At 33.9% G+C, this 26,425-nt stretch overlaps 1 pseudogene; it reads left to right on the forward strand.

Annotated features, from left to right (window-relative positions):
* The first annotated feature begins 4,396 nt into the window (after positions 1–4,396).
* LOC128168578 (mitogen-activated protein kinase kinase kinase 4-like) lies at positions 4,397–24,786 on the forward strand (annotated as a pseudogene).
* The last annotated feature ends 1,639 nt before the right edge of the window (positions 24,787–26,425 follow it).

Raw genomic sequence — 26,425 nt, forward strand, 5'->3', positions numbered from 1 at the left:
CAGAGTTATGGACCTTTGACATCAGGAACAGGGACAAAAGCGGAAATAAAATAAAAGTTCAGCATTTACATCTGTTTCTAGGAATTTTTCCTTTGGGGATCCAAAGGATTATTTCTTGCAGGGAAGGTCCAGAGTCTATTTTGCTAATTGTAATAATTTTTTATATAAATTGAATAAGTTTTAATTTCTCAAAAGTGTGTGTGTTGGGGGGGGGGGGGGGGGGGGGACTCCAAACCACACATGATTATTGGTATTTTAAAGTTCCGAAAACTAAATTTCATGGAAAATGCATATGCATTACACACATACTAAAATACACATACTTTAAAAAGAATGACTAAGAACACATTCTGAATAACCATCTCTCTCTCTCTCTCTCTCTCTCTCTCTCTCTCTCTCTCTCTCTCTCTCTCTCCATTTCAAATGTTAATCTTAGCAATTCTATTAAAGAGTAATAAATTTTATGCAAAGGTATGGCTATGTATAGCCACTAATTTTCTTTATATTTCATACATGGACACACCTAGGTTAAAAACGCTATTAAAAAACAAAAAAATGGTTTCTGAGGGTAACTGTTGTCTTGTTAACTGAGGTTGAGGATGGAAAAATAGCAAAACTTACCTACTTTGAAGCCGTAATAGATGGTTTTGCCCGATAATATCAACTATCAAACACATAAAACAACATTTTTTTCCCCTATTATTCATATGCATTTTTTTTTTCATAGAAGAAAATTGATGGATAAACCAATACTTTTTAAATACTACCATGGCAACCGTTTAAAAAATTGATTTTTTAAACCTGTTTTATTAAGCAGAAAAGAGAAACTAACGAATTGTACATACCTATTAGTGACCATGTAATATGTACGTTTTATTTATGAAAATTGACACCCATTGCTATGGGAACATGGCAAAGAAATGTGAACAATTGGAAATTTGAAGGTGATTTTGATCTGCTGTATTTTCCCGATTTTACAGATTTTTGGCAATTGTTTTTATTGGAAGTTGCATAGATAATCCTTATTTTTCTTTATATACCACACAAAGCTTTGTTCTGCAACATAGATCTAAGTGTTATTGCTATGAAATGTAAAGTAAATGTAAATGAAAAAAGCTATCAGCAAATTTCAGATTTTATTCTAGTTGCTTCAAAGGTCAGGTCATATACTTGATATTTCCTCACCAAAGATATCAAATATTTTTGTTATATTCAGTAGTATATTCCCACTATATAACTCTATATAGACGAATAGTCAATAACTGTAATATTAGCTCGTCCGAAAAATATTGACCGGTCAATATTTTTTTGATATTGACCGGCTAGGAATAATATCTAGAGAACATTCCCTCTATTTCAAATAATCGCCTCTGATTTGTTGATTCGTAAACGGTGACGTAAATAATTCTTCGCGACTCCAAAACAAGGTGACGTCATAATAGACAGTCAGTCAAGGCAAGTAAATAACGGACGCACAATGCAATGGTTTTGCTATCTTAACGGATATAAGGATTTGCGAATTACTGTGAAGTAAAATCAGGTAGAACACCTGTCTGATAATTCTTACGGTCGGCGGAATATCACAAGTGACTGTTTGATGCTGAGGATATTTTGGAAATGAACTTTGCACAAAATTGAATTCGTGAATTCTTTGTTGAGCTGAGAAAATTACGGCGATCTGTTTTTAATTACTTTCTTAAATTTTGGTGTGTTTCTTCATATAACAAAACAAATTTTGACTGTGTTTTCGGGCAACATTGATTATATTAGCCCCCTTGGGACAAAAATATTTCTTAATATTTCGTCCCTCGGGGGCTAATATAATCAATGTTGCCCTCAACCCCAGTTAATATTTGTATAATATTAATATATGTGAATAATACCTATTCAAAATTGCCTCGAAACAAGAGAATTAACATTATTTTTCTGCTTGTTGCCATAGCAACGGTTCTTAATATTGATTTATAAATTCTTAATTTCACAATCATAATAGTGTGCACAAAAATGTAAGATTTGTATTTTAAATTCAAATGAAATGAAGAAATCATAATTTGAAATTTTTGTTTAGTTACCATAGAAATACTTATAAAACATGCGTTTATAAAATATGTGGGTTTTTTTCTATTGAAAAATGACAAACTTCTTCATAATACATTCTACCCTGGAAACCCCAAAATGTTGCCATTGCTCACAATGGCATAAAAATAAGCATAAAATGCCATTTTAAATCTTTACCCTCTGTTACCATGGTAACGGGAACACATAACATCAAAGAAATTGTGTTAGTTTTTTATTCAAACTGAAAAGTATGAAGAAAATCCGTGACTATGTGTGGCTGCCAAATTTTTATTGCGCAGATCTAGAAACTTTTCCATGGGGTAGTAGGGGAGGGGGGGGGGGGGGGGTCCAAGAGATTCCGATAATTTTATTAATTGTCGGAGGTGGGATCCCCCTCTCCCAACCCGATTCCCTCTAGATCCGCGTATGAATATACTGAATACTGTACCACCTTCCCACATAAATGTATATATATAGTGAAGACTTGTAGCTTCAAGGAAACACAATCATGAATTTTTCAATTTTTTTTTTGCAAGCTTATTTACCCTTGTACTTGGAGAAGTGGTTGTCACGTCGTTTAGGCATTTACAAGTTGTCTGATAAGTATGTATGAATTGTGGGTAAAATGGAGAGTTCCCTCAATTTGATACAAAAAAAATAAAAGCAAACAAAACAAAATCGAAACAGGCGTTTTCTTGAAGTAAATCTACATGTACGTTAGTTTAAACAACTTATCAAAAGAGGGAGCGCATCATCCCATGTGCACGAGGAATATCATGTTTTTTTTTTAAATAATTAAGATCTATTTCTGAGTGTATAGCTATGTAGAACATTCATAACCAGTATTCATGTGCACATTGCATTCTTATGACTTTTCTCGCTAGTATTCATATACTTTTTCCTTTGTTCGCGACCATTTAGTCGGATTGCGGAAAATTCATAATCCATTAGATCTTTTGTTCACAAGAAATTCTCTCTCTCTCTCTTTCTTTCTTTCTCTCTCTCTCTCTCTCTCTCTCTCTCTCTCTCTCTCTCTCTCTCTCTCTCTCTCTCTCTCTCTCTGTATGGCAATTTATTTACAATTACAGCTCAACAATTAAGAGAGCTCGATGGTCGTTGCCATTTTTAGACGGTTTTTCTCTCCTTTAGAAGAAGAGCTCTATATAAAAGGGGTGATATATATTATTTTTTTCTTTGCTGAGTAATAGCTTAATTATAGCTTAACAAATCTTATCTAAATTCATAGATAGATAGGATGGTGAACCTGTTGACCAACTAGCCTTTTTAAACGATTACATGTTTACTTATACTAACTTCTTTATATAAAAAAAGATCAAGTTAACAATAAGCGGTTCTAAGCCTTTGACGTCATTAGTAGCTGCGTATATTTATCTACATCCAGTAATCCACAGAGGATGGTGAATCAGTCCTTGGTTTGCTAGTGATGGCGTACGTAGTCACGCATCTGACCCAATAAGTGTATACGACAAACCAACGATAAAATGTAACTATATAAAAATATGAAAATAAATAAGTAAAATAAAATAAAAATGAAAAAAAAAATGATAAAAATAATGACGATATAAGTATAACGGGGGTCCTTTGGTATAAATATACCGGTATTCTGTAATATAAATTTGCAATACAAACATTATTGCTGGTCAATATTAATTGGCACATAGCTTTTTAGGTTAATAATTTATCAAAATAAAGTTATGAATATTCATAAATGTACAATCATGCAATTGTACATTTAAATTATATGATTTAAAATATACCGACTATAACATAAGTTTGAAAGCCCCCTACCTTCCTGCCCTCCCCTCTGACTTTCTTTAAATTTGATTATAAGTTGCAGTTGTTTTTTAAACCCAAAATGTAGAGTAAATTTCAATAAAAAAAAGATTTTCTCAGAACATAGGGTCATGAAAAAAGGGGAAAAAATCGCAATTCTTGACATAAAAATGTTTCTGATATAAAAAAAAAAAAATTACTTAGTTTTTTTGTTATCATATTTTGACGTTTGATGATAGTTTAATTTCTCTATTATAAAAAGATGTCATACCGATATTGTGATATTTTTTGTTATAAAGATATTAAATTGATTGATATATACCTTCAATTTGTACAAAATTAAAATAAAACGACATTCGATCTATATTTAAAGGTTCAAGATATCAGATAAATTTTAAAAAAGTCTTCATATTATAAAATAGATTAGCATTTGTTCTTAAAATTACCAAACAATAATGATAACAATAAGTTACATATTAAAAGATTAATTAACTACATGTAATACATTCAGATTTCATTTGGGTAGAAATTTAAAGAAGGATAACTCTGACCATGCTCACCGAACAGGAGTTATCGAAACTTGACATGGCGGACGGGGAATTAAAAACTCCCTTGTCGACAACGCCAACCGAAGATTTTAACCCACTGGCGGAAGATCCAGACAATTTCATCAGGTAGATTAGCTTATTGTAACTTAGATATTTTGCATAATCAAAATAATCGTGCTGAAACAATGCATCCGACCTGCATTAATGCTGCAAGCAAGCAGTGTCGTGAACGTCGTACATGTTATCTTGGACGACTAGGTGATACAAACATTGTATCATTGAGTCTTAGAATACACAAAATAAACACTTAGCTATCTGTTGGAAATTATTTACATTTGAAAGAGCTGTAAGACAGTGTTTCAAAAAGTGATTCTGTGTAAATGGGTTCAAGGTTAGTGTTGATAAAAAAGAAGGGCTTGGAAAGGGGAGGGGGGTGGTAAGACATTAGTGCGTTGTCGACCTGGTTAGAACAGTGTTTGATGAAATTGAAATAAGACTGTAATGTTTGATGCAGGGTGTTTTTGTTGGTTCATCAATCCTTGGAGTTACATATGCCAAATTACATGTAAGGTGCAATAATGATAAACATGATAAAAAAGTCCTAGTCTGAGAGAGAGAGAGAGAGAGAGAGAGAGAGATTTGTTGCATTATTTAAACAGTGTTATGAATGAATTATTTTGTGTTTTTCTATGGTTATGACAGATTATTGCCATGTTTATGAAGTGTGAAGTGAAATTTAATTTTGTCAGTTTTATTTTTTTTTCTCAGTGGACATTCTTCTCAAAGACAAGGTCATCATGATGCAGATTGTAGTGGAAGTGAAGAAGAGAGTGATTACCAATGTAATTCTATGGAAGAAATGTCAACAGGAAACTTGTATGGTGTCACCCCACCAACTTATATGCGTGGAGTAAAAAGAGACAAGAAAAAACACCAGACAAACATTCAAAAATCATCCTATAAACAATTCACAGAACTGAAGAAGGCCTCCAAGAAGTCCCATTGAAATGCGGTTATAAAAGAAAGGTATGCAAATGACCCTTTATTTTGCAAACTTGGACATATAGACTCTGATGACAATTTAGACAAGGATTTTGCAGACGATAAAGATAAGAGAAGCATGGATCGACGAGAAATGAGAAAGAAAAGCATGACTAAAACAATTGCTCATGAGCGCTTAGCGAAAAGAAGTTCTAGCGATTTAGCTGCCATAGACACATCTACAGTGGATGTTCCTGTGCCTCAGGCGGCCGCAAAATTTGACACCTCTGGAAGATTTTCTTCCTTTAATTTCGGCAGTAAATTGCCAGTGGATAGTTCCGGCAGATTCACATCGTTTAATTTGAAATCTCATCCCCTCTCCATGATGGGACAATCTCTGAGCTCAAGCTGGTCTATTGGAAGGAGTGAACACAGGAGGCAGTCTGTGGTAAATGTGGAAGTGCCCAAAGAGAGAGTGGATTTTTTCAAGATATTCTCAACGCTGCTTAATATGGGCTCAAATTCCAAAAAAGAGAAAGACGCAAAGGGAGTGAAAGAAAAAATGAGTTACAGAAGGCAGATCAGTTCAGAGCAGGAATTGTGGCAAGAACGTTACAAGGATTACCTGTGGCTGGAACTTCAGATGGAAAAAAATGGATTTCAGAATCAGCTTGAACAGGAGGAATTTCTACAAAATGAGAGAGCAAAAATTCCAGGTGTGATTGAAGAGATACTGAATTTTAGGTTTGAATGTTCTGTAGAACTTAGTGATAGCAAGAGTGAAGAAGATTCCTATGCTAATCGGCAGAATGAAGGGACTGCATATTCATTCACTCTTTCAAGTGAAACTGTCGCTCAACAGAGGGAAGCTTTGAAATACGTCCAAGAATTGCTGGACAAACTAGATTCTTGTGAGAAACTGTTTCCAACATCAAGGTCCTTTGCAAAAGAATATGAAATGTATAAAAATGAACAATTTACTCAAAGAGTGAAATCACTTTATCTTTGGCAAAGTATTACCAAAGATCTGTGCCACAAAATAAAAAAATTAGGACTAGTACTTGGTGCACAACACGCATCAGATTTAGACTGGCCAGTTATAGAAAGTCCCCGATCATCGGAGGAATTTGATTTTACAGGTTTAAATAGAGTAGATATTCCTAAAATTCAAGAATCTGTCAGTGGAAATAGCGAAGACGAAGTTGAAATTCCATCACCAGAATGTTTAGGTGCACAGACAGACAATGCTAAGCGTGTAACGTTTACACTCCATCCTTCAAGGGCATCAAAGATCAGTAGTCCGGACTCCTCTGAGATTCCTTCGAGTCTGCTTTCTGTTAGGTTGGGTCTGGTCATACTGTATATGTACTGCTATACATCTCTTAATTGTTCACGTCTAGCACTTCAGCCCGAGCTCAAAAATAGGCACCAATTTTTTTCACGAAATTTTCGCACATTTTCGGCCCTAGCTTTTAATGTGTAAATATTTTGTTAAGACATGTAAAGCAAAAGTTGTTCAGATTAACTAGGACTTGCGTTTGATTTCAAGAAAAAGGGGTTGGCCCCTCAAATAAGGGGCCAAAATGGCTCTTAAGTCTTTTTGCAATAACTCTTTACTGAAAAATAATTTGTTTTCAATTATAGAACCAAAAATGTTCATTGTATATCTGTTTATTTATACAGTACCATGCCTAAGTCATATGTTACGTAATTAGGGGTTGCAAGGGGCCAGACGTTCAAAACTTTGATCTTTAGTATCTAGAAAAGGAGAAATATTTTGATAAGCATTATAGAACAAAAAATGCTTAGAATAATGTTCTTAACAATATGCTACCTTAATAATTTTTGTTGGTGGCCCCAGTAAGGATTTTAAGGGTCGGCCCCTAAAACACAATTGTTCAGATATCTTTAAAATGGTCAACAACTTCTGAACAATTGTTGAGCAAAATGTGTTTATATTTACAAGACCTTTTATTTGATATCAAGGAATAAGGGCTGGCCCCTCAAAAAAGGGGCCAAGATGGCTCTAAAGTCTTTTTATAATAACTCTTTACTGAAAAATAATTTGTTATCAATTATAGAACCAAAAATGTTTATTGTACATCTGTTTATCTATACGGTACCATACCTAAGACATATGATACGTAATTAGGGGTTTCAAGGGGCCAGATGTCTTAAAATTTGGTCATTAATATCTAGAAAAGGAGAAATATTTTGAAAAGCCGTGTAGAAGAAAAGTTGCTCAAAATAATGTTTAACGATATGGGATCTAAAAATATTTTTTTGGTGGCCCTGGTAAGGAGTTTAAGGGTCGGCCCCTAAAACACAGTTGTTCGAATATCTCTAGAACGGTTAACAATTCGTGAATACCTGTGTAACAAAATATGTTTATATTTACAAGACCTTTCATTTGATATCAAGAAAAAGGGGCCAGCCCCTCAAATAAGGGGTCAAAAGTGCTACAAAGTCTTTTCATAATAACGTATTTTTAAGCGATAATTAGTTATTAATCATAAAGCAGAAAATAAGAGCTTATTATTCATAATTCAAAACTGAAATCCGTTCTAAAATCGACCGATGCAATACAAAGATATAGGGGTTTAAAATTTGATTTTCCCGGAAATTTTGATTCCACATTCTTGGTAAAGAAAATGGTTTTATGTTCAGAGTTAAATTAACTCGTACCTAAAATTATTCGATAATTGTTAAATCGTACTTTAACAGATTCGGATTTGTATTTGCTAAGTCGTTCTTGAAATCGATAAGGTTTGTTAATTCGTACTTGGTATCATTCGGATTTTGTTAACTCGTACCAAGAATAATTCGATTTTTTTTGGTCTTAGTTTCTTACGTTTGTTGGTTTAAGAACCCGGCTTCTTACAGGAACTTCTAGCTTTACTTTCGACATTACCGGAAGACCCACTCGTTGCTTTGCAACGAGCTTTGCTCTAGTTTAATCAAATTATTCAATTTTATTTGCCACAGTTCATTCAATTGTACTTCTTTGCCGACAAATTTCAGGATTTTCATTACTTTTGATTTGTGATTGTAGTCACCAGAGGTGGATGGCACAGTCCAGCTCTCATCCTCACCCTCCTTGGATCTCCACTACGCCGACGCTAGCTCCACATCCATCAATTTCCACCGAAGTTCTAGCCTCACAGATTTCGGAGCTTGGTGCGAACAGTTCATCCAGATGGGCTTGCCTTCATTCCAGTCCAGCTACCTATTCCTACTGCATGTGTTTTTGGAAGTCATTCATGACGCCCTGCGGCTTCGCCTGGAGCAGAGACCTGTTATCGACCCCTCGTTTCTCAGCATAAGACCGGTATGTTTCAAATTTCATGTTAATGGCTACATGTCTGGTATAATGGGTAATACTGTTTGTTCCTCTTGCTTTTCAAATGGAATTAGAGGCCTCCATTTTGCATTATCTTATCTAGCAACACATTCAGAGTCTGAAAACCAGGATTATTTATAGAAGAAATTAAACATCTTTTTAACACTATGAATAGAAATGGAATTAGAGGCCTCCATTTTGCATTATCTTATCTAGCAACACATTCAGAGTCTGAAAACCAGGATTATTTATAAAAGAAATTAAACATCTTTTTAACACTATGTATAGAACCCGTTTATAGTCATAGTCTTTATCAAACCATTTTTTTTTGTTACGGTAGGACCAACCATTCATTGCTTATTACCAATAAAAATAATATTCGTAATATTAATCACAATAATTACCACATTGATTCTGAAATGTACTAGTAAACCCATGCTTTGTGCTTTGTATACTCTTTGAGATTTATTGTTCTATGTTAGCTTTTGAGAGAATGCAAAGAGGTTTCGAGGGGAGCGGTGATAGTCAAGCAGTATTTCCAGACCATGGTGGACGAGGTTACGTCAGAAGGGGACACCAACACAATGAAAGATCTGGAAGAGTTTGACAACAATGTCCGCCAGATGTTAGAAGTAAGTTTAATAAGACCCACAAGATGTTACACGTAAATTTATGTCCTACAAGATCAGTGGTCCAAGTTGCAAATAGAATGGTTGCATTTGCAACCAGAAATTATGAGTATTTTGCATATTTGTGACAGAGTAAATTCTGACCAGCAATCATCTTTTATAAGTGAAAGTGTAACTCGGAGCATTGCTCAAGATGTTGGACAAAAATTATGTTCCACAAGAAGTAAGATTCAAGTTTATATACTGCAAGATGTCAGACCTAAGTAATAATCTCGCAAGGTAATACACATAAGTAAAAGTCTTGCAAGATGTTAGACTAAGTTAAAGTCTTGCAAGATGTTAGACTTAAGTTAAAGCCTCACAAGGTGTTAGACTTCATTTAAGGTCTCAGAAGAAGTTAGATGTTGGTTTTTATCCTTGCTAAGAAGTATTACAGAGTCTGTGTTAAGGTATCTCACTCCTCATGTTTTGATTTCCTTGCGCAGATGATCATTATATTTAAAATGAATATGATTTTATTTAATCATCACAGATAGATTATTATTTCATAATTACACAACATTCATAAAGAAAATCCATTTGAATGCAAGAAACAAACAAGTTTTTGGGGGAACTATTTTTTCGTGCAGAAGGTTTTTTAGACGAAAAATGACAGAAACAAGCAATTTTATGAATTTTCAATATACTTTTCTTTTTATTATACTTTAATCATTATTCACATTTTTAACATTTGATAGGTTTGTAACATATTTTATAGGTTCTGTGTGACATGTACAAAATCAAATCTTGAGAATGTGATAGCCGTTTAGCATAAAATCATGCATAAAATTATATAGAACATGTCTGAATTTTTTTAACCCAAATTTTGCGAGAATTTTACCTTTGAAGCCCTATATCTAAAATTTGACATCACTGACCCCCATGTTATATTATGTCAAAATGATACTGAATACATATTTAGGCAAACTGGATTAATCTTATAAAATTCTTGATATTCAAAAAGTTTTTATTTCAAATCCAATGTAACTATTAAAGAAATTGTCTATTTTAAGTGCAAAAAGGTCACACAAAAATTTATGCAGCTTTGTACAAATTTTTTTCGTAATCCCTCTATTCAGCGTGACCATTGTCCATAATTAAAAACAATATTTGAAGAAATAAGTTTGCTTAATCAAAAATACCGACAACAAATCCTAATCAGGATGAAATTTCATTTTAGGTGCAAAAAGGTCAAATTAAATGGGCCATAACTCAGAGGGATGGATACTGATCCCCCATTATCTTTGTATTTTTTAAGTTTGTTTTGTCTACAGATTTCAATGATATACTTCTCAAAAAAATCTTGATACAACAACATTGAGGAGTGGGATACCTTAAGTATCGCAGTCTTTTTGTATTCCCCAACATCACAACTCATAGATTTAGGAGATTTGATTACAGGCATAAACTCTTTGTATTTGTACTTGCTGCAGGTGTATTTCACATACCTACAGAGCTGGATGTTGGCTCTTCATAGTCTCCCTGAGGCATCTCTCAGTCTGAAGAATGTCCTGGAGTCAGAGTGGCTCTTCACCAAGCAGATATGTCCCCATGTTATTGGAGGGGAGGCAGAAGCAGGCAAACGATTCAGGTATTAGAATATTGTATACAGGCCCTGTATGTACATTTTATTACAGAGTTATTTTCGCTCTCGTAATTTTCACCCTTCTCCACATGCAATCAGTTTTGCCCCATTTTGGAGTCTTCCAGACAAAGTTGTGTTTAGAGAGAGCCAATATGAGATATTCAGATTAATCCAGTCTTAAATTTTTCCACTGACAACAAATGTGATATTCTAAAACAGCCAATTTAGGTTTAAATTTTTTCATATCCCCTTGCAAATTCCTACTTGATTTGTACTTCTTTACAAAGGTGTGATTTTGAAGGGTCAAGGAGGAGACAGCTAAAAGTTTTTTTAAATCACTTTAGTGACATGGATTTTACATGTGCTTTCAGCTCACTGGCCAGTAGTCTGCTAAATTCAATTGTGGACTTTTTGGAGAGCGGAATTGATGATTTTTCAACAAGCCTGTACAACTTAACGATCAACGATGACAGCGTGGATAGATCAGACCTAGGGGAGAAGGATACCAACAACAACAACGACAGTGACACCAATGACGAAGTGCAGGATCAACAGAAGATGGTGATCCAGGATATTAGGTCAGAAGTGCAGGCAATATATATACGATATTTGTCTCATGATGGTGAATCTAATAGCATTTTATATCTCTGTACGATATTTGTTTCATGTTCAGGCTTTGTATCTCTTTATGGTTATTGTCTCATGTTCAGGCTTTGTATTTTTCTACGTTATTTGTCTCATGTGCAGACTTAATATCTCTTAATGATATTTATCTCATATGCAGGCTTTATATCTCTGTATGATATTTGTCTCATATGCAGGCTTTATATCTCTCTACGATATGCGTCTCAAGTGCAGGCTTTTGACCTAAAAAAAAAAGTGTGAGTTTAGGGTGACCCGACCTAACCTACAAAAATGCCCAGTTACCATTTTTAGATGTCTGTTTTTATCCAATGGTGAATTTTATATTATTTCTATTAAAAAATGCATTCTTAGGATTCATGCAGAAAAAAATATTATAAAATTAAAAAAAATCCCAACCTACCTAACCTAATTATTTCATCAGTGTTACCCTCAATACAATTTTTTTATTGGCCTTACATATCTCTATGATATTTATCTCATATGCAGACTTTATATCTCTTAATGATATTTATCTCATATGCAGGCTTTATATCTCTGTATGATATTTGTCTCATATGCAGGCATTATATCTCTCTACGATATGTGTCTCAAGTGCAGGCCTTACATATCTCTATGATATTTGTGTCATGTGCAGACTTAATATCTCTTAATGATATTTATCTCATGTGCAGACTTTACATCTCTGTAAGTCTGTATGATATTTTTCTCATGCTGGTTAATCCGGATTCATATTTTTGGGTTGCATAAATATTTGTGAAAATTAATTTTGCTGCATGGATTCAATGAATTTTCAGTTTCAAGGAAAAATAATATTATTGTATTATGTAATTTTTGATGAACATTTTATTTTTTTAATCGAATCAACAACCTTTCGGGAAAAATCATTGAAAACTATAGTATATTTCACTATGTTATTTGTCAGGGAACAGTAAAAGTAGAAGCACTTTAGGAGCATTATATACCATGGACACAGAAATTCAATAATTTAAAAAATGAAATCATATTCTCCCCCCCCCCTCCAAAAAAAGAAAAAAAATTAATGTATAAGTTTTTCAGGCCAACCATTTTTAGCTCACCTTTGCTGAAAGCTCAAGTGAGGTATTCTGATCCCATTTTGTCCGTCGTCCAACTGTCTGTCTGTCTGTCCATCTGTAAAATTTTGAACTTCTTCTCTAAAACCACTGGGCCAATTTCAACTAAATTTGGCAGAAAGCATCCCTATAGAAAGGTGATTATAAATTGCCTGCAGAAATGAAAGGCCGATCTTTATTCAAAACAGAGAAAACCTCGAAACTGTAGAAAAAGGGTGGGTGCATTTTAAAAAATCTTCTTCTCAAGAACTATACTGAATCAAATTCAACGTAATTTTGCATGAATAATCCTTTGGAAAGGAAAATTTAAATTGCAAAAATTATCGGCGAATTCTCTTTCAAATTTGAGTAATTTACGAAAATAAAAATAGAGATAATCGCTGTCAATCAGTTTATAACTTCGGGTTCGGTATTCCATATCAAAAACGAAAGTTCTTTTGTCAATCGTAACTACTCGGCCATTTCCGCTGGCGAAAAATAACCTCGTAAGCAGACAGAAGAAATTCTTAATTTTCATGGTTTGTTTATTGTTTAAATTGTTTGGTAAATTGTTTGTTAATTCGTTCGCTTTTAGGTAGAGGGTCTACTGCTGGTTGTTATTCATTCCTCTCAGCTCAGCGCCAAGAGAAAGGAGTTCGAATCCTTGATGGGGAAAACAGTGCGACTTGTGAACGAGCAGTCATCAAGCCATTGCCGAATCCTTGGCAGAGTTGAAGATAATGTCTGGTGTTCTCTGATACTGTAAATTAAATTCCTGTTTACGGGAATATGTTTATAAAAATCATACCTAAATATTTATGATGAATTTGGTGGCTAGACTCTTTGAATTGTAATATAAACTTAAGGTTGATAGTTTAAATGATTGAGATTGTTTGTTGTTTTCATGGAATATTTGTTGTTTTAATGGTTTGTTTAATTGTTTTGTTCATTTGTAGGTAGAAGGCCTACTGCTGGTTGTTATTCATTCCTCTCAGCTCAGCGCCCAGAGAAAGGAGTTTGAATCCTTGATGGGGAAAATGGTGCAACTTCTGAACAAGCAGACATCTTGTCATCAAGCCATTGCCGATTCCTTGACGTAGCTGAAGGGTAATGTCTGGTGTTCTTGTGATAATGGAAATTAAATTCCACAGGATTAATTTATAAAAATTGTACAATATCAATAGATGAGTATCTCTGCCAGTCCACCTGGAAATATTTTTATCAACAAGAGAAAGTAAAATGTGTCGCATTAAACTTTTTTCATGCAATATTTTTTCGTTTTCTATATTAAGTCACAATATATATAATTTCCGAATTGTAAAAATTTCCATCACACATTTTCAATATATAAAATAAAAGTCTTTATCTTAAAAATTTAATTTGTTTTAAAATTTTCTCCTTATTCAGAATTTTTTTTTAAAAATTAGGGATGTCAAATTTATTCAGAGAGACTAGAAAACCCATGTTTTGGACTTGTCCTCTACTGTGGTAATTTTATTTTTAAATTACTTTTTACGAGTTGATGTATATCAACTCAGTATAGTCACTGCTAAGGGGTTTCCCATCACTGGGTTAGATCACATTTTCGTATTGATTGTCAAACTAATACATCAATTATCAAAATGCAATCATATGAATCATGAAAGAATTACTTCTTTTATCGGAGATAAAATTTGTTATCAACGTTTTTTAATCAACAGAAAATCATGATTTTCTTTTTGTTAATTGATATCAATCCGCACAAGAATATAGGTTCAAGGAAAATCTTCTGACACATTTAACATACTATGGATACCTCATTGTCGCAATCATTAAATTGTAAAAAACATACCAAGTATGTATCTTCATAACTAAGAACATTTTAACTGACTGATAAAAATGTCGCTATAATTATATTTGACGTATGTGCATGTATATGAAACTTCAGTGATACCCGCGCTGTAATCGCATTTATGCAGATGAGCTCAGCTGAGTGTTGGACGTTTAACGTTTTCCTACGCAAGAGTTGAAATTCAAGAACATAAATGCGTTTCATTACTTACACTTTATCAAACGTGGAATGATTTTAGTGTGACAAAACAAAGAGTTGAAGCACAAAAGTTGAAAATAACGGGGGGGGGGGGGGGGGGGGGGTCCATGTGATCTTTCGTCGAGGTGAAGGTCAGTGTGGCAACATGCACATCAGGAAAACTGCGCGCCTGTTTAAATACGTCATAGATTAAAAATAGATTAGCGTGGTAGTTAAGTACTGTGTGACGATATATAGTTTTGAGCAGCGTTGAATAAGAAATAATATCATAAACATGATGTTTTTTTTACAAATCGGTTTGATAAACAGAGGCAAACTATTTTTCCCAGTCTATTGAATGGCAGCTTGTATTTTATAGTTAATGGTGTGCATTATAAAAACAACAAGAACGAAATCTACACGCCCCGTTTATCATTTGGTCAAAAACTATGCAGCGACCTAAGAAAAATCACGGTCGGACGGAATATAATCATGTAGACGATTTCGATGTTTCTTTTAGCTAACGTACTGATGTATATTAACAGTCATTTTGGGAATTTTATTTACTTTTTACAATCAATTTATTAATTTGTTTAAAAAAAGATGTTCATATAAACAATAAAATGCTTCTTTGACCATTCATGTGGGTTATGAAGGTAGCGATTATTGCAGAAAACTTTACATATTTCTGCTATGTCCCCACCTTCATATCCCCCATGAATTACCAAAGAAAGCATTTTATTGTTTAAATATAACACAGGCACCTGACGTTTTTAAAAGCGTTTTTCTCCAAATGAAAAAAAAAAGAATTTTAAAGAGAAAAGTTTAAAACGTCACGTGCATGTGATTTATAAACCCCTTTAAAATCTTGTGTCCATATAGTTTTGTAAAAATAGTTTGATAAAAATAGAACAAGGCTCTGAAAGGAAGCATAATAACTTGATGAATGACAGAAAAGAGACCATCATTTGATCATATTGACGGTTTGCTCTCAGTGAAGTAGATACAGATAAATCACAGGCACAGACGTTATGTACATTTCTTTCATAATAAAAAATGTATACCCTCTACCTAATAATAAGGTCCCGGTATAGAGGGTAGATATAATATTATTTAATTAGTATGTTTCACGGTGCGACCGTTGGGGCGAGCGCAGCAGGTGATCAAAAATGAATTATGATAAATCAAGAAAAATAAAAGTAGTGACGTAAAGTAAATGAATTTGAATGCAAAATAAAATAAATATACCTATTTTTCCAGTAAATTTTCATTATTCATAATTCATAAGATTTTTTATTTATTTATTATACCAATCTGATTAAAATCATATCTTTGTAACGCTCCGAAATTCTGATAGTTGCTGAACAAAGTATAGCGACATCAGAATTTGTTGGAGCGGATCAAAGATCTGATTTTAATTTAGATTGTTTATATACTGGTCGCACGCCAGTATAGAATTTATCTCAGATAAAATGTTGTTGAATAATAAAGATTTTAACATAATGTACATTGCAGTTTATTTCCTCTTTTCTTGCAGCAGACATTTTTCTTAAACTTACAAATAAAAATTGACTTATCACAGATTCCCCCCTCCCCCGTTTAAAAAAAATCAAGTAAACGTATAAAAACAATTTGTTGATCACATAAGGAAAATGGATCCCCCGGGAGCATGTAATACCGTAAATAGTAGTGAAAATAAAGACACTTTTGAGCAGCTAAAGAGCTAAAGGCATACAACGCACTCCCCATTCCTCACCCCGATTAGAATTTTCCTGATTTTGAGAATTTTATTTTTCTTTTTGCATGTGAAGATTTTTTGAATGATGTTGCCACGCCCCATTTAAAACACGTTCCTGGAAATTATCGTAAATATAGTGAATACTAAATGTGAGCATTCATCCAAATGAGAGCAAGTTAAAGCTGTTTCCTATCTCTGAAGAAATGTCCCGATTCGTTAGCTCTGCAAGATTTTGAGAAGATTTTGGTATTTTTATTTCAGCAGATTTACAATAACTACTTAGAGTAGTTTCCCCTTATTGTGACGTCAAAGTTCACGTCGGTCAAGTGTAGTCTGTCTCCTTGAAAACACACTAGAAGAAAACTAAGCGAAAAATACTGTTTTGTTCACTTAAAAAGCATGATGTTCTGGAAATTACACAATTTATCTGTTTCTCAAAAGTTTTACTTTGATTCTCGCGAGATGGTATCCAGTCTAGTGAGATCGGCCGACATTGAGGAATTGCATTGTGGGTCGAAATTTACTGACGCCGAAAAATTCTGTGGGATCAATGTGTAAGAAATCCATTGTGACGTCACTCAAAAGGACGATAACTCCGTTAGTCTTTAAAGTAATGGAAATTGGCGTTGTGTGATTTACAATGCATACATGTACATAGTCTTTTATCTTGTTCTCGTGAGAGTGTGAAATGGGAAACCATAATTACAGGGAACTACTGGGACGATTAAAACAATGCATTACTGGTCCGATTTACTGACGCCAAAAAAATCCGTTGAATGAATATGCAAATAGTCCGAATTTTCTATTCACACACGCCTTGCCGGTAGAGCTCGCTTCGCGCCGGCGCTGCGCTCGCTATGAGAAAGATATATAGTTAAATGTGGCCGATTGAATGTACTTAACATTATTTGTGTTGATCGTCATAACAATACAAACCTCCTGTTTAAAGCTGCATTGTCTATTTTTTGGCTACTACAGTATCAAATAATTTTCCATACAAACCAATCTTATTTTTGTTTAGCCAGAACTCACATTTACACTTGATGTCAAAGTCGTAATACAATCATCCCCGCCACGACTTCAGGGGCGAATTTTAAATTGAGGCAAAATAACGCGATACCCTTTATATGACGTGTTTTGAAGGAAAAAAAAAACATATTTTATTTTCATTGAAATATGGCTTAATTGACCGGGAACACTACCGCAATGTCTGCTATTATACACATACTTAGCATAACCATCGTTTTAAAGTGTACAAAATTTTTTATATAAAATCGGACCACGCAGCTTTAAAAAAGGTTTGTTCTGTTTTCCTGTTTTGGTATGCGTAATTTGCAGACTAAACAATAAGTAAAACTCATATTTATTGCCTTTTTATGTTATGACAACTGTTTTAGTCAGTTTTTGGCAAAAACATACCAGTTCAGTTTATGTTTAGATTTTGACCCTCAAATGTACAAGATGGCTGAACATAATAACAAAAATATTATCAACAGAAAACAGCAACATTTGACAGAAATTCATACCAACAAAACACATATGTAAACAATAACAAGACTCGAGTTTTGTTTACAAAACAAAGAAATAAAAACTCTGTATCGTGCTTCTAACTCAATATATGATTTTTAATTTTGGCTAGACATTAAAAATACCCAAATTAACCTTTCTGAACATAAAGAAAAATGAAAAGTGAAATTTAAAATCTTCAGTCAAAGTCAATATAAAGAATTTTAGATATGCTCCTCTATATAATTACTTATTTCAAAAATGATCTTTCACGATTCATGATTTTGTTTATCTTTGTTATGTTATGGCCTTGTATGATAAGATACCTATATACTTTATTATAAATATATTTTAAGTTCTGCTTATTGCAATTGAGAGCAGAAAAGGGCAATAAATGTCTGATTTCTGAAGCATCAACTCGTGTCAGTACTTTCAGTACTTTGATTCTTATCACAGAGCTCTGCCATGGAACTTCAAGAGAGAGTGGTCCAAGCCATCAAACAAGTAGACGACAAATTGTACTGTGAAGACATGGCAAACTTTGACGACGACGAGAAAAACTATCTTTTGAATCTCTACAGAGAAACCATGCTCAAAGGATGCAACTTTGGGTTTGAGGTGGATACCTTTTAACCCATGACCTAACGAGGCCGGGTTTATTTGTTCTGTCCTAGATTTTTGGATGAAATTTTTTACATGAATTTCTACTGATATAATTATTATTTTAAGATTAAAAAATAAGACATTTACCACACTGTTTGTTTAGGGGGTCATCTCAAAGTTTGTTAATCTTTAACATAGGCCCCTATGGGATTTTGCATGAAATGTATCAATTTTGCACATTTTTTACATTTTTTTAAAACTCCTGCCCTAGGGATTTCTTTTTCTGTTCTTCATATTACAATTATTGCTAAAAGGCATCAAATGGTCAAATAAAAAAAACCTTTTACCTCCTGGTTTGTTCCAGGGGTCTTATCAAAGTTGATTTTTGTATGCCCAATTTCCCAGTTTCGTCAGATAATGGCTATTTTTTATTTGACAAAGGCGGAAAAGGTGATCTATATAGTATTATTAAAACATTAAGACATATTTAAGTAATAAAAAAGATATAACATCACATATTAAGGGTCATTAATATAAAATACATGGTTACTGTCTTGAAATATATGAATTAAGCTATATTTATGCGGGTTAAGAAAACGTGACAGAGGGCTAGACTTGCTGAATCCTCTTCATGTTTTCGACCCGAGCCCAAATATACTTATACTTTGAGACATTTATGTTTATTCCACAGTATAACATTAATTTTACGCATCAAACGAGCTATTTTCAACAAACTTCGCTGAATATCTGCAGTTGAAACTATCACGCCATGGCGTCAACCAAGCAAAAAGATGACGTCACAATCCAGCTGCGTGAAAGCGAAAGTTGTATGTAGCGTATCTTGGATAGGTGACACATTTTACGTGGCAATTGTTTTCTGTGTCTCTAAAACCTGTAATGTTTGTGTTTATACATGTATGTACCGGTACATATTGTTACATGTTTATTACAGTATCTGAGAGAGATGACCAGGCAACACCAAACAGAAGCTGAGCAAACGACTCGTTAACTTTGCCAAAGAGTGGATGGCCTTTGTCACAGAGAAATGTGAAAAAGGCCCAAGTAAGTACAGAACAACTGGTCAATATTGGATACAGAATTACATATCAACAGGTCAACTTGGATAAAAAGTTCTAACAGGACAGCAAAAAGAAAAGTACAGGATAACAGTCGAGTGAAGTGTACACATTTATAGTTGAATAGGTCAATGTAGGATAAAAAGTACAGAATAGTATTGGATACAAATTTACAGATCACCAGGTATGAGGAATGGATTTTAAATGAAAGTAATTGTTTTGTAAGTTTGCTGAACAATTTTTTTTTCACTATTTAGGTGGGCTAGTCGAGGGTTGGACTTTCTCATTGTTGCATGTGAACCTAAGGTTCTGGCTTGCTTGACAGATGAAGAATATTAGGCAAGTATTTGCATTAGATTAAATTTTTTAAAAGTCCAATTTGTGGAAACTTTAAGGTAAATACATGGCAGGTAATTATCATCTCACTTTAAATGTATGTGTACTAGATATTGAGATAGAGCATCAATTTATTCTTAATACTGTATACAGTGAAATATTCGCCCCGTTTTATTTTCGCCCTCATTGTCAGTGTGCAAATTTAAAACAGGGCAAATTCAAATGTCTCAGATTAGACAGGGTGAAACTGTTTGCAGGTGTAGAAGGGCGAAAATTACGCAGGGCGAAATAAACACTGTATACAGTACATGTACTTTGGAATTTAAGTTTTAGTCCTGGACAGTTTTCATTTTAGATTATTTTCAATCATTTACATGTTTATAAAAGGGGTCATTATTTTGTTAATTCATTAATGAATCAATACTGTTTGATAATTCTTTGAAGATGTAAATTCATGCTGAGGGGATCAACTCACCAAATCCATAAAAAAAATTGAGCCACAATAAATGCTAACGATTCGCAGAGTTATAATTACCGTATAAACAAAGTAATTATATTTATTTAGGAATTGAAGAAGAGCATCAACAGCTGTATCAGTCATGTGATCGGTTTCAGCAGACGGACACCTGTCAGTCCAACCCACAGTCAAGGTCAGTAGTTGTTGGAATCACTGCTTTGGAGTTTATAAAGAATAAGCTAGCTGCAGGTCTGTAGCTCCCAGTCTGAAAAAATTTGGGATCTGGGAGCTACAGTTCCTTAAGTGTTAAAAAGTTGCAATTTATGGAAGTCTGCTAAGAATAAGCTACCCCAAATTACATTAATGTAAAATCATATAACATAGATAGAAATTAAATTCATTTCTTAAACAGATGACAAATGAAAATAAATATTTTTAGGGTGTTTAGATAAAAGAACTAACTGTGTACTTCACAGGAACCTCCCCCATTCCACGCTCTACCAATGTTGACTCTGGCAGACAGCCCTATTTGCGGTATCCTCCGTGGCCGGCCGAGCAGGTACAGGGAAAGTTTAACCGCTCCACGTCCAATATCTCCAACAAATCCTCACAGAGCGAGCCCACACAAAACTCTGCAGCAGAATCCAGTGAGTTCTTCCAGAAATTGTTTTCTGTTATCTCTATCTCTCTATTTATAACTTTGTTTAGTTATTACATGTAAGTTTTTCATTTTTTTCGATTCTGAAGGTGATCGTTTTCTTTTATATCCCTATTACTTATCTGACTGTGTATACATGTACCTATGAGATTTTCATTTTGATAACACTAGAAAATACAAAATACAATAATTAACTCAGGAAATGTTACTAAGGTGGAGGAACCCATGGGTCTGGTGTAATAATATAAGGTATTCATATTAACTGATAAACACCTGTCACCATATAATTGTTCTTACACCTGAGGCATGGTCCATTTCAGGATTTAAGCGTCATTCCATGGATTACCACTCAGAGGTAGAGATACATGAGGGAGATGATTGGGGCATTGTGTTGGACATCCACGCCAAGAAAAACAGAGGTACGCTATTTGTCTGCTGATTTAGATTTAAAGGAGCTTCAACTTTTGGAAAAGTGACACACAACTTCTTTCAGATTGTGTATTACTGAAGTATTCATTAATATACCATTGTTTTTCATCATGATAAAATATTCCAGTATTTACATAACATTCAAGTAAAACATGTAGTACATAATTAGTACATGTACCAGGTAGAGTTAATCAGGTATTATACATATTTGATAGTATTTAGGTTTTGTGAAATTTGTATCAAGGTAAGATACGAGGGTCAATCAAAAAATACGAAGACAATGTAGCTGTCTATCATATATTTTTCATGAAAGTCATACTTAACAGATTAATCTGTGCACCAACACTTATGTTATTGATATGCGAAGTTTTAGTCCATTTGGTGAAACGGTATTTTTGTTACCCCTTTTTATAGACAACATGTTTTGTCACCACGGCGCACTGTAACGTTCAAAATATGACATCAAGATCAAACACACACAGTTTATAGATATACCCCATCTTTATATCGCGCTTAGTCTCTTGTGCCTTTCTCCTTACAATTTAAAATGGCACTGATTGAACCACTTAACATCTTATTTGCACACATTTGATCGAGAATCTAAATTAGTTCTTCAAAGTTTTCATTTTCTAACCGTGTATCTCTTAGTTTACAGTAATGATAACCCTGAACTTCGGTTGACTTTACTTATTTGCTGACCAAATATTTACAGATATTCTAGTCTCTTTCAGACAGTTTGATATTCCAAATACAATTACAACCCCCCCCCCCCCCCCCCCACAAAATTTATTACAGTTAAACACAAACTTGCAAATAATTGTTGACTTATTTTTTGCACCATTGAGCATTTTCACAGCTTGTATCGACCTTTTCCTGAGTTAAATCCATTTTGTTTATACTTCTCGTTGCACCATGACGTCCGGCAACGTCAATGGTTTTAGTCAATTCTAAAAAGGTTCACTTTTAATACTATAAGCCAACCTTTATTCATGCTAACTTTATGTTACGATTTTCCTGTTATAAACAAGTTAACTGTGGCTAATTGTGAAGACCAGAACCTTTAAAGGTAGTCCATCCATAACCATCGTATATCATAATAGATTGCAAGTTTAATCATTAAGATATAAGTGTGATTTTAAGGATTTTTTTAATTAATGAAGTTTTACCTTTGAATTTTTATTTTTTTTTAAGTTGATATTAACAAATTTATCATTTGTTGAAGTTAACATTGAAGTCTATGGGAGAAATGCATTTTTAAATATATTTCTTTAGTACATGCAATTATCTCACATTTCTCTTGGTAAAAAGTTGCAAAAGCCTTCCCTTTCTTCGAATATGCTAATAAAAATAATTCATAGTATACAATACATATTTTCAGAAAGTGATTTTTCATAATTTTCCTAAAGGGCAGACAACACTTTAAAAAAATTTAAGTGCAGAGAGTTCATTCAATTGACTACATACATACATTCGAGTTTGATTTATGTCAGCCTCATAATAGCTTTAAAATATGTATTTGATGTAGTATAGATCAATCAAAATTGTTAAATTTGCCTTAGCTATGGATGGACTACCTTAAGCCATCAAAGGTTGTTAAGAGGTTAAAAAGCCACTTTTTGGTGAGAACATTGTCTCAAAACACAGTCCAGAGTCGGCATAGCACTTTCCTACCCATGACTGCTTGAACACCTTATTCATCAAGATCTTGAATATTAACACTGGAGAAATATTGTTGAACCCTGGTCACTGCATTTGTAGCAATGATATATCACTCTCTGTTACGTAAATTGTGATTGGATAATCAAATGTTGCTTCAAAGGTCAATCTCTGACTATGCTTTCACATTGGTCAATACATGTACTTTGATAAAGTAGGAGTTATTTTGATCTACTGCAACCACTGTGAGATGGAAGAGGATCATGCATATTGCCAGTGGTATGCGAAGATGTGAGAACATATTCGTTACAGTGATGTTATTGCATGTAAATTTAAGATGGTTTAAAGTATTCTGATCTCCAAAAACTCTCTGTCACACTGAGGTTTTGGAAATTCATTTAACTTCAATATACATAATAAGCATATTTTTAGACTGAATTCTCAATGACCTATAAAAAAAAGATTAATATATATATATATCTAGTACTTTACTACCTGTAACTTACTGGTTGTGGATTTGCATTGCAGCAGAACGGACCGTATAATTTTATATCGGGTATGTCAGCTTTCTCACTTTTTCTTCCAATACATTATAGGTCTAGATTAAATGCTGGTGTTTGTGGAGTACTGTGATCGGGGAACTCTGGAGGAGGCCGCTTAGATGGGTCTACCAGAACACAACTTTCGAGTGTACACGCGGGAGATTCTACTGGCCGTCAACTACTTACGTGGTACATGTAGGACCTACTGGTACATGCACACATATACACAAGTGGCGACACATTCATGCTAGTTATGTCTGGTCCTTTTTTTATTGTTTAGCTATGTGTATGTATATGATCAACCTTTAAAACAGTTTAGTTTGATGTATTGTTTGGGAGGTGGGGGACGGGGGCTTGTAGAAATACTAGTATTTAGTCTTTAATAATTAAATTTAATTTAAAGTTATTTCCTATAAAATTTGTCTGTCTGTCTGTCCGTTTCTCTCTCTCTCTCTCTCTCTCTCTCTCTCTCTCTCTCTCTCTCTCTCTCTCTCTCTCTGTATATAGTGTAATTAGCTGCATTGATTGCAATAAATTTAACATGGACCTGACAGAATTATAACAATTTTTGAATTGCCAAGCAATGGATTGATGATGTTTATATCCAATTTATTGACATTATCACTACTTTTGTTATGCAGATCCCACTACCATACTGTAAACTCACGGAGAGGGGCAGCTGTCAACCCATATCATAGTTTTTCCTCTAACAAGACTTGTAATGGGGGTGCATCTTTATCCTCAATGAACCCCAATGTAAAATAACATTATGTTGTAAGGTAAGTTTATCATATTTATTTTTATGACAATAACACTGAAAAGTAAATATGAGGGATATGCAAATTTATTATGCTGGTCAGTGTGTACACACAAAACATTTAATGTATGTTAATAAATATTGGTTAGAAAGTGTCAGTGTAAGCATTTTAATATATAAATACATATGAATAATTATTGATTAGAACCTGCTTGTAACTTTTTAAATCTAATTGTATTGCATATTTTTGTTACAAAAATGGCTGTAAATTCTAAATAAGTCTCTTGTTCTCATTTTAGGCTTTGAAATGTATCTACCAACACTGTTTTAGGTTTGGTTGCTGGCATTGAACTGTGACTGCCCAAGACTGATGAGGTCTGCTGAAAACTCTAATCTCTGTAACACTGTTACATCCTTTTTGGCCGCCTCATCTTCATTAAGTGTCTTGGGCGTCACTGTTCATGGTAACATACCAGACACTAACATCGTGAAGAGCAACTGTATGTAGAGATGTTTGACCCTACATGTATATATGTATGGTGTAAGTCTTCTTACCAAGTTACAGCTTCGAAGAGTAACCACAGAGAACAGAGCCCTCGAAGTGTGTGTGTATGGGGGGGGGGGGGGGGGGGGGGTGAGAGGGGGAGAATGTTATTGGACCTATGGTGAGCTTTGAGAGAGAAGCATATCATTTTTGATGTAGAATTTCACCAATAGAGTTGTTCATCAAAGATTCTGACTGATATGAGGAGCGGATCTGAGATGTCAGTGATGAAGATATCAGTTATCGTAGGTAACTGTTGGAGCCAGGCTCACTTTGATTCAGTTCATGTCAATACAGCTGAAGAGTAATATGGTGAGAGAGGATTTAATATTTTGTCATCAACTGAGTATTTCCTCCATAATTTCTGAACAAAAAAACATGTTTATGTACAATTGTGAAAAAACATAATCTAACTAGTTACTGGTAAATCCATTTTCAGGCGTAAATATTAACATTCATTATTAAAACCGTTTTCAGATGCATTGTTTAGCTTATTTTCAAAGATCTCATTATTTATTAAAATATATCACATGTAACGTTGCTGATCGGTGCTTTGTTTCATACAGTACTTTATTGTTGACTTTACTTGAATCATTTCATGTTACATTCAGATTACTTGGACTGACACAAGCAGACAGTTGTAGTTTCCATCATGGTAACCTTCACGTATACCAAACAAGAGGCCCATGGGCCACATCGCTCACCTGAGGAACAATAGAACAATGTACAATCATACATGTGGATCCTGTATAAATAAAATCTATTTTTTCCCCTGGATATTCTTATGTTTAATTATAATCATTAGTCCCTTTTCTAACAGGATGATTTTATAGTCATACAGCCGGTTTATCTTTTACAACATACACCATAGCATAGCAGAGCATTGAAATCTCATAGCATAGCATTGAAATCTCATAGCATAGCATTGGAATCTCTACCATAGCATACAATCTCATAGAAATGCATTCGTCATATCATACCATAGGATACCATAGCATAGCATACAACATTCTTTTAACTCGGTTTTCAATGTTTTTATTTGAAAAAATAAATGTTTACATAATATAGTTGTGGTAAACTTTGGCTTCTTCTTATTTTACTTCGAAAGGTGTGGAACTCTTCTGTGTATGGAGGCGTTTTTGTTCAAATCTCATAGCATACCATAGCAAAGCATAGCATACCATATCATTAAGCCCTTCATTTCAATTTCTCATAGCATAGCAAACGAATCTCATAGCATAGCATACACATCTCATTGCATATCATTAAATCGCATACCATAAATTTGTGAAAGATATGCATGAAATGACTGTATCACATGTTGAGTATTGTTTATATATGGGATATAAAGCTACATCAAACTCTGAACATTCTTGTGAGGCAGAAGAATTGTCATGGAGCCAAAGTCTTAACAATTCTTTATCAT

This window comes from Crassostrea angulata, unplaced genomic scaffold (genome assembly GCF_025612915.1).
Source record: "Crassostrea angulata isolate pt1a10 unplaced genomic scaffold, ASM2561291v2 HiC_scaffold_15, whole genome shotgun sequence".
Lineage (NCBI taxonomy): Eukaryota > Metazoa > Mollusca > Bivalvia > Ostreida > Ostreidae > Magallana > Magallana angulata.